The following is an 8,152-nucleotide window of genomic DNA, read 5'->3' on the forward strand; positions in this document are numbered from 1 at the left end:
TTTTGACAATGACTCTGATGTATTTCAAATGCCAAACATGAATTCAACTGCAACTTTTATCTTTCCTGCAAAAGGGGAATCCAAATGGGGTGATACATATGAGTTGCAGGTGCAGGGTTTTTCAGCTGAGCAAGTTGTGTGGTGGGTTGTAGACAGAATTGATGTCAATCTTAGAGTATTTAGACCCCAAAATTCTGCTGGTCCCCTTATGTTGGAATTCCTTTTTTTGTTTGTTTTTTATGGTAGACTCATGTATCTTCAAAGAAGCAATATGGAATTTCACTTTAACAAAACTGGATGGGCTTTTGAAGCTTTGTCTTTTGTGCTTGCTATGACACCCAGTCAAATGTGGAACCATACAAGAGGACCACCATAAGCTCCTAAGAATCCTCACACAGGACATGTAAATTTTACATGGGAGCAGTCAACCTAGATTTGTGGCTGAAACAACATTGTTCTTCTGTTTAATGGTGGGGTTACCTTAGGGATGGTGCTTTTATGTTTAGCTGCTACCTCTGACAGAGATATTGGAATTAAACCAATATGATGTTGAATCAAACAAAAAATTTTGGCTTGAGAAAGCCTCTGTAATTTCATACTTGAGCTTTATATACAAGCCACAACCTAACTTAGAATGTAAGAAAATTGAAAACCTAACTTAGAAGAGTGCTTCTGTAACGATAGCTGGATCTCAGCCAATTGCAGGCAGCAAACCATTCCCCATCTCACTTCCTTTTTCTGTACCATCACTTTCCCTTTCTGTCTATAAATCTTAACTGATCACGTGGCTTCTGCAGAGTCCCTCTGAATATGTTCTGACTCTAGAAGCTGCCCAATTCGCAAATCATTTTATTTTATTTTATTGCTCAATTAAATTTTTTAAAATTTAATTTGCCTAAATTTATTATTTTAACAGATGTGTGTCAGAAGTGGGATGCCAAAGTGAAACTCCAGCAACCCCCAGGAACATCAGGTGATCAGATGAGGTACTCATAGAGCAAAATTATGCTCACTGCTCTCTTGTTTGTAACTGGAGGTCGTGGGTGATTTCTCTGATTTGGAGTTCCACTAATATTGTGTTCTGAGCTCTCCAAGTTTATCTGAGCAGTATTTAGACTGGGCTACATCCAGGATCAGATTGGATTAGATAAATTAACTAGAGTGTATTCATTTAGAGGTCTCAAACCTCAGGAAAGTGCCTTTTAGATAATAGGTTTGTTTCAGTCCAAGGAGTCTGGGTCTCCAACTGCTGGGATTCCAGCTAACTTTATGTATAAAAATTATAGGTCCAGCACATGCTAATTTTTTTAAAAAATAGGTTAGCTTACTAGGTATAGCTTGGAATTAAGAAGACCACAATGAGGAGTTTTAATATATATTTTTTTTAATTTTTGAGATATATTTTTTTAAAAAGGAATCAAAAACCCCACAAAAGCAAAAGAATATATTCTTTAATTGATATGCAGAAGCATATAATAGACTAAACACATCAAAAATTGCCTCCTTAAAAGATTTTTTACAAAAAAACAAATGAAAAGCTTAATGAAAAGACTAAGGACAAGATGAAAGAGGGCTATACTTTGACTGAAGTAACCCCAACTCTTCCTTTTATTTATATGTGTCTACCTAAATAGGCTGAATCCACCAACCTCTCTGCTAAATTGCCCTTTTTTAAGCCCCACTCTAATAAATGAAAAAATTCTTTGTAGTAAAATGGTCATTTCTGTGGTGGGGGTTTCAAAGTTCAACAGGTTCCTATATCTGAACCCATCCAATTAACTTCAAAGCCATTCTCAAAAAACACAAATTTTTACCATGTGATGCTGCTCCAGTAAACTCGCTAGGGTGAGACTTACTTTCAAAGCTAAAAAGGCATATAAAATTCTCCTCAGACAGAGAAATAATCTTAGAGTTTCCTGACTCTCCTGAACCAGAACTGTTATGCTCTCTACAGGCAGAAATTGATAAGATTGAAACTCAGGCTTTAATACCCCTGACCTTTCTAAAATACCTGAATGTTTATGGGCTTCATCCCCAACTGATATAGAAAGGATTGGAACTGTGGAACCTATAAAGCTCCAAATAGATCATTCCAAACGTTTGCCTAAATTACCCTGATATCCATTAAAACCCAAAGTAATGAAAGTGCTCTTGCCAATTACAGAAGATTTCATTAAATAAGGACTTATAGTTGGTATACCAGTTCTTGTAACACTCCAGTCATACCAAAAGGACAGGGTTAAAGAACCAAAAGGACGGGGTTGGAGATTTGTTCAAGATTTATGGGTGATTAATAAAATTGTGATATCAAGGTTTTCTGTGATCCCAAACCCTGCTGACTCAGAATGGTTCACAGAAATAGGTCTCTGCTCAGTTTTCTTTAGCATTCTAGATCATAGAGTCAATACTTGTTTTCCTTTACTTGGAAAAGTCAACAGTACAACTGGACCATAATGCCACAAGGGTTTACTGAAGTCCCTTCATATTTTTCCAAGGCATTGCATCAGGATCTAATAACCTTACAGTTTCCTTACTCAGCATGTAGATTATTTGCTTTTATACTCTGCCACTAACGAGTGCTCTGAAATTGGCTCAACTTACCTTTTACAGCAACTCGCACATAGAGGTCATAAGGCTTCAATTGTAAAACTTCATTTTTCAAGAGAAAAAGTCCACTGCTTGGGACATGCCTTGACTGATGAAGGGATTTCCCTCTCATCTTAGAGAATAAAAACTATTCAGTTTTCCTTGGCCTTCGACCAAATGCAATTAAGAGGTTTTCTTTAATTTGCAGAATATCGAAGGTCCTGGGTCCCAAATTTTTCTGTATTGACTTCACAATTATATGAGCTCACTAGAAATGCAATAAAGAGAATAAAAACTATTCAGTTTTCCTTGGCCTTCAACCAAATGAAATTAAGAGGTTTTCTTGAATTTGCAGGATATCGAAGGCCCTGGGTCCCAAATTTTTCTGTATTGACTTCACAATTATATGAGCTCACTAGAAATGCAATATCATAGCCTTTACCTTGGGAGTATAGTCATGAGCAGACTTTTAACCAAATGAAATCGACCTTGTGATAGCTCCCAGCTTTAGGACTCCCAAATTGCACCAAGCCTTTTACCTTGAATAATGCTTGATGCAATGATCAGGCATTAGGAATTCTTATCCAAGAACATGAGGGAAAATATATGCCCATTTCATATGAAAGCCTGAAATTAGACCCAGTAGCTAAGGCATATCCTAACTGTTTAAAAGTAGTAGCAGCAGCAGCCAAGTTAGTGGAAGCTTTATCTGAGCTGCTTTTAGGGAATGAAATTCATTTGCAAGTCCCACATGCTGTAGGATATCTATTAAATCTCAACCAAAATAAGCATTTTCTATCACATAGACTAAACTCATGAAATTCTTCTCCTGTCTCCTACTAATCTTCATCTAAAATGCTGCAACCTACTTATCCCTGCTACTCTATTACCTCTGCCTTACAATGATGAGGATTACAATTTTATAAGTATAATATCAGAAATAGTGGCCCCTTGTCTTGCTTTATGAGATATTCCATTGGATAACCCTAAGTTCATACTTTTTGTTGATGGGTCCTATGCCAAAAACTCAGAAGGAAAATATCAAGCAGGATATGCTGTTACTACCCAAAATGAATTAATAGAGAGGAAAACTATTCCTCAATTTAAGTCAGCTCAACCTGCAGGGTTTTTTGTTCTCACTCAAGCTTGTCATATAGCTAAGGACAAGTCAGTAAATATCTATACAGATAGCAGATACACTTTTGGAGCAGTATGTGATTTTGCCATGCTATGGAAACAATAAGGGTTTCTCACTTCTAGTGGGACCCCCATCAAAAATGTACTCCAGTAGATGAACTCTTTTCAACTATCCTGCTTCCATCACAGATTGCCATTATTTATATTCAAGCTCGTACCTGTAGAACTGAAACTGAATATCAAGGGAATGCACTCGCAGATTTTTATACTAAATCAGTCAGTACTAAAACTGTTAGGATATACAATCTGAATGAACTCTCTAAGATGGATCCAAATCAACTGCCTTATCATGACCTATATAATAAACAGTGCAATGCACCTGATTTGGAAAAACAAGATTGACTTGTAAAAAGATGTAAGCTCAGTGTTAAGCATGGACTCACAGAGGGCCCAGACAACCACCTGATCCTTCCTGAGTCTTTAAAACTTCCACTGTTAAAAGTTCTGCATTCCATAGCTCATTGTGGAGCATACAAAATGATCCAAATTATGAAAAAGTTTTGGTGGGGCAACTGTTCCAAAATTGCTAAAATGATTTATAACCAATGTTTGGTATGTCAAACTCATAATCCTGAGAAGACAATAAAAACTTCAAGAGGTGTGTTTCTACCACCTGATGGGACATTTGAACATTTACAAAAGGAGTTCATTCAGATGCCACCCTCAATGGGGTTTCAGTATGTTATTATAATAGTCTTCATCTTTTCTGGTTTGGGTAGCAGCTTTCCCGTGTAGAAAGGCCAATTCTACGACAGTAGCTAAGAAATGACTAGAAAATATGTTTCCTTCATGGGGCATCCCTGGAGAAATCTCCAATGACAGGGGAACTCATTTTACTGGGAAAGTTATAAAGCAATTTAAATACGACAGTAGCTAAGAAATGACTAGAAAATATGTTTCCTTCATGGGGCATCCCCGGAGAAATCTCCAATGACAGGGGAACTCATTTTACTGGGAAAGTTATAAAGCAATTTAAATAAGGTGTTATGAATACAATGGCACTACCATTGTCCCTATCACAATCAGTCTTCTGGAAAGGTTGAAAGAACAAATGGCATCTTAAAACTAAAATTGGCAAAGTTAACTGAGTTAATTGGGTTACCTTGGCCAAAGGTACTGCCATTGGCTTTAACATCAATCAGATCCACTCCCACTGGAAAACATACATTGACCCCTTATGAAATAGTCACTGGAAGACTTATGCCCCTAATAGTAGAATCTCATGCATCTCCTGCTCTCCTAAACTCTGATAACACTAAATACTGCAAGGCTTTAATGCATTATGCCAAAGTGTATTTTCACTAGGTAAAGGAAGCTTTTCATGATCCACCAACTGAGGACAAACTCCATTGTTTAGAACCTGGAGACTGGGACTTCCAGAAATGACATCAGAGAAAGGCTGTTTTTGAACCTCATTAGAAGGGATCGTACCAAGCTGTTCTCACCACCCACATTGCAGTGAAGCTTTAGGGCTTCTAACCTTAGGTCCACATCTCACAACTCATAAAGGGCCCCTCCAAACTCCTGAAACTGTATGCCCACTGGAGACTTTAAGGTAAAGCTGACCAGGTAAATTTTTCCCCTGAAGCAGACAGCATCATAGGAGTGGACAGCTTTTTCAAGAACACAGATCAAATTTCTCTGCCATCATGAAAGCCTTATGCTTTTTTCTCATTTCTTGCTGTCCCAATCCTAGCCTTTTCCCCACAGGAAAATCCATGGGACCATAATCAGTGGATGGCTTTAGCTCAAGCTTATGCATTGGCACACAATCAGAGCAATTGTTGGGTTTGGGGACTGATACCAGAAAAATCAGGAAACAATTCCACTGAAACTAATGCCTCTCTGTGTTCCCAATGAGAGTCTCCCTGAAACTCCAAAGGAAGAGTGGAGAGCTTCCTTCCTTGATATTCTAAACATCCCTGCTAGTTGCTTTTCTGCTCTCACTAGAAACAACACTCTGACTTTTCCAAGTAATAATCTGGTCGTTATAAAATATAGGAAACCTATCCAAGTGATGTTTGCAAAAGGTATATTGTGCTTTCAGGCATCATGCATTCAAGATTTGGAGATTACCTATAAAGATAATTGTCTATATAATGGTACAAGATAAAATCCAGTATGGTCCTTTTCTTCCAAATTTGGCTATGCACCCTCAGAACATGTTATAAAGGAGCTACAAAAAAGTAAATTTCCCATTGGAAGATGTTCAGGAGCTATGCAAATTTGTGGACAAACAGATTTAACTGACCCTTGATCAAATGCAATTAGGTGTCCTTTCTTTCCAACTCCTGAGGTCCAATACTGGATCTACAGAGAATCTGTTATTCTGTGCTGCCTCCTCACTGGTTTGGACCACACTATTTGGCCTGGCTCACTCCTGTCTTTTGAATAGAATCTCCTGAAAGTTCTCATAATAGCTCCTATGATCCAAGGCCAAAATGGTCAATAACTAAATCAGCACCAACCTTGAAATAGATGAAAATATGCTAATTTCTATTGAGAAAAGATTCCAGTGATATTCTTGGGGACTCATACTTAGTGGTAGTGGGGTAGCAGTTGTATGGAATTTGAAGTTAATCTGTAAATTAGGGAAAATCTTGGATTTTGTAGCCAATCAGACCTCTCTGGGTTTCAGATGGGTAGAATTCAGTCTTCGAACGGTGGATAAAAACACACCCATTCAACAGAAGCATTTAATGGAACACGGTGCAGCTTTAGATCTCCTTTTTACTCAAGTTAGGGGCTTATGTTTAGTACTGAACAAAACTGAATGCCATACATGTCTCTCTCCCGATTTTGTTACTACAGAAAAAAAGCTTAATTAGGAAGGTGGCTGGCTGATAGGGCTATTTCCTTAGACACTGCCACCAGATACATTAAGGAAATATCTCAAGAGAAAGGAACACATGACGTGCTTATCGGAGCAACTAACAGTTGGTTTGCAGGAATCCTAAATGGTAGAAAGCAAGCTTGTGTTTCTAAGGCTTTCTAATCTTTGTATTTCTTCTAGTAGGTCTCCAGGTTATGACTTGTGTTACTAGGCTAACTACAAAAATGAGTGCTTCCTTAAAACAGGCCACTTTACAGTGAACTATGGGTTCTTAATCACTACCATACCCTGAACAAGGACTATGACCAGTTAGACTCAAACACTGTTGAATTGCCTACCCTGCCTAAACCTTCACTTGTCTGTTTTGGTTTGGTTCATTTCATAAGAAATCTTGTTTTCAGAGTGCACTTTGGTCTTTTAATATTATCTTTTTGATAGTCATCATAGTCCCCCTAGTGTACTGTATTCTCTGGAGTCTTAAATGTTTTGTATACAGCCATTCATTAAGCAATGAATGGTTTTACTTCAACTAGATCAGCAATAACACATGACAATTGTCAACTGGTGTGATGTTGAGACTGCTGAACTCTATACTGAGACCAAAGAAGACTCACGAATTCTACACTGAGACCAAATAAGTCATTTGTCATGGTAACAGAGAGTGACATCAATGCCCAATGTTTTGGTCAATCTCCAAAAATTGAGAGGATGACCAAAAGGGGGGATTGATAAATCAAACAAAAATGTTGGCCCAAGAAAGCCTCTGCACTTTCATACTTAACTCCGCATATATGAACCACAACCGAACTTAGTACATAAGCAAATTGAAAACTTAACGTAGAAGTGTACTTCTGTAGTGATAGCTAAATCTCAGCCAAATGCAGCCAGTCACTGTTCTGTACCTCACTTCCTTTTTCTGGAGAAAGCCTCTGCACTTTCATACTTAACTCCGCATATATGAACCACAGCTGAACTTAGTACATAAGCAAATTGAAAACTTAATGTAGAAGTGTACTTCTGTAATGATAGCTAAATCTCAGCCAAATGCAGCCAGTCACTGTTCTGTACCTCACTTCCTTTTTCTGTACCATCACCTCTTTTATTCTGTCTATAAATCTTAACTTACCACATGGCTTCTGCGGAGTCTGTCCAAATCTGTTTGACTCTAGGAGTTGCCCCATTTGCAAATCCTTTTTATTTTTATTTTTTCTTTTATTGCTCAATTAAACTTTGTTCAATTTAATTTGCCTACATTTATTCTTTTAACATGGGTATTGAACTCATCATATTACTCTTCAGTTAGATGCTCTCTATTTTGAGATCTAAATATCATGGATATCCACGCAGCTTTCAGATGAGTTAAAAAGGAACCCAGAGATATGTAGACATTGGGATAATGGAAATTGACAAACAAAACACTCATATGAGTTTGAAAAGAAGAACGAAACTTGCATATTTGGCATTACCTCCTTTTGCAAGTGATTTAAATAAATAATCATTTAACCAAAGAAGATGGGTAGTGCCTTAATAAGTAAT

At 37.5% G+C, this 8,152-nt stretch overlaps 1 pseudogene; it reads left to right on the plus strand.

Moving 5' to 3' along the window:
• The first annotated feature begins 1 nt into the window (after position 1).
• Positions 2 to 7,979, plus strand: LOC103606346 (annotated as a pseudogene).
• Positions 7,980 to 8,152: the final 173 nt, after the last annotated feature.

This window comes from Galeopterus variegatus, unplaced genomic scaffold, assembly GCF_000696425.1.
Source record: "Galeopterus variegatus unplaced genomic scaffold, G_variegatus-3.0.2 Scaffold6507, whole genome shotgun sequence".
NCBI classification, from domain to species: domain Eukaryota; kingdom Metazoa; phylum Chordata; class Mammalia; order Dermoptera; family Cynocephalidae; genus Galeopterus; species Galeopterus variegatus.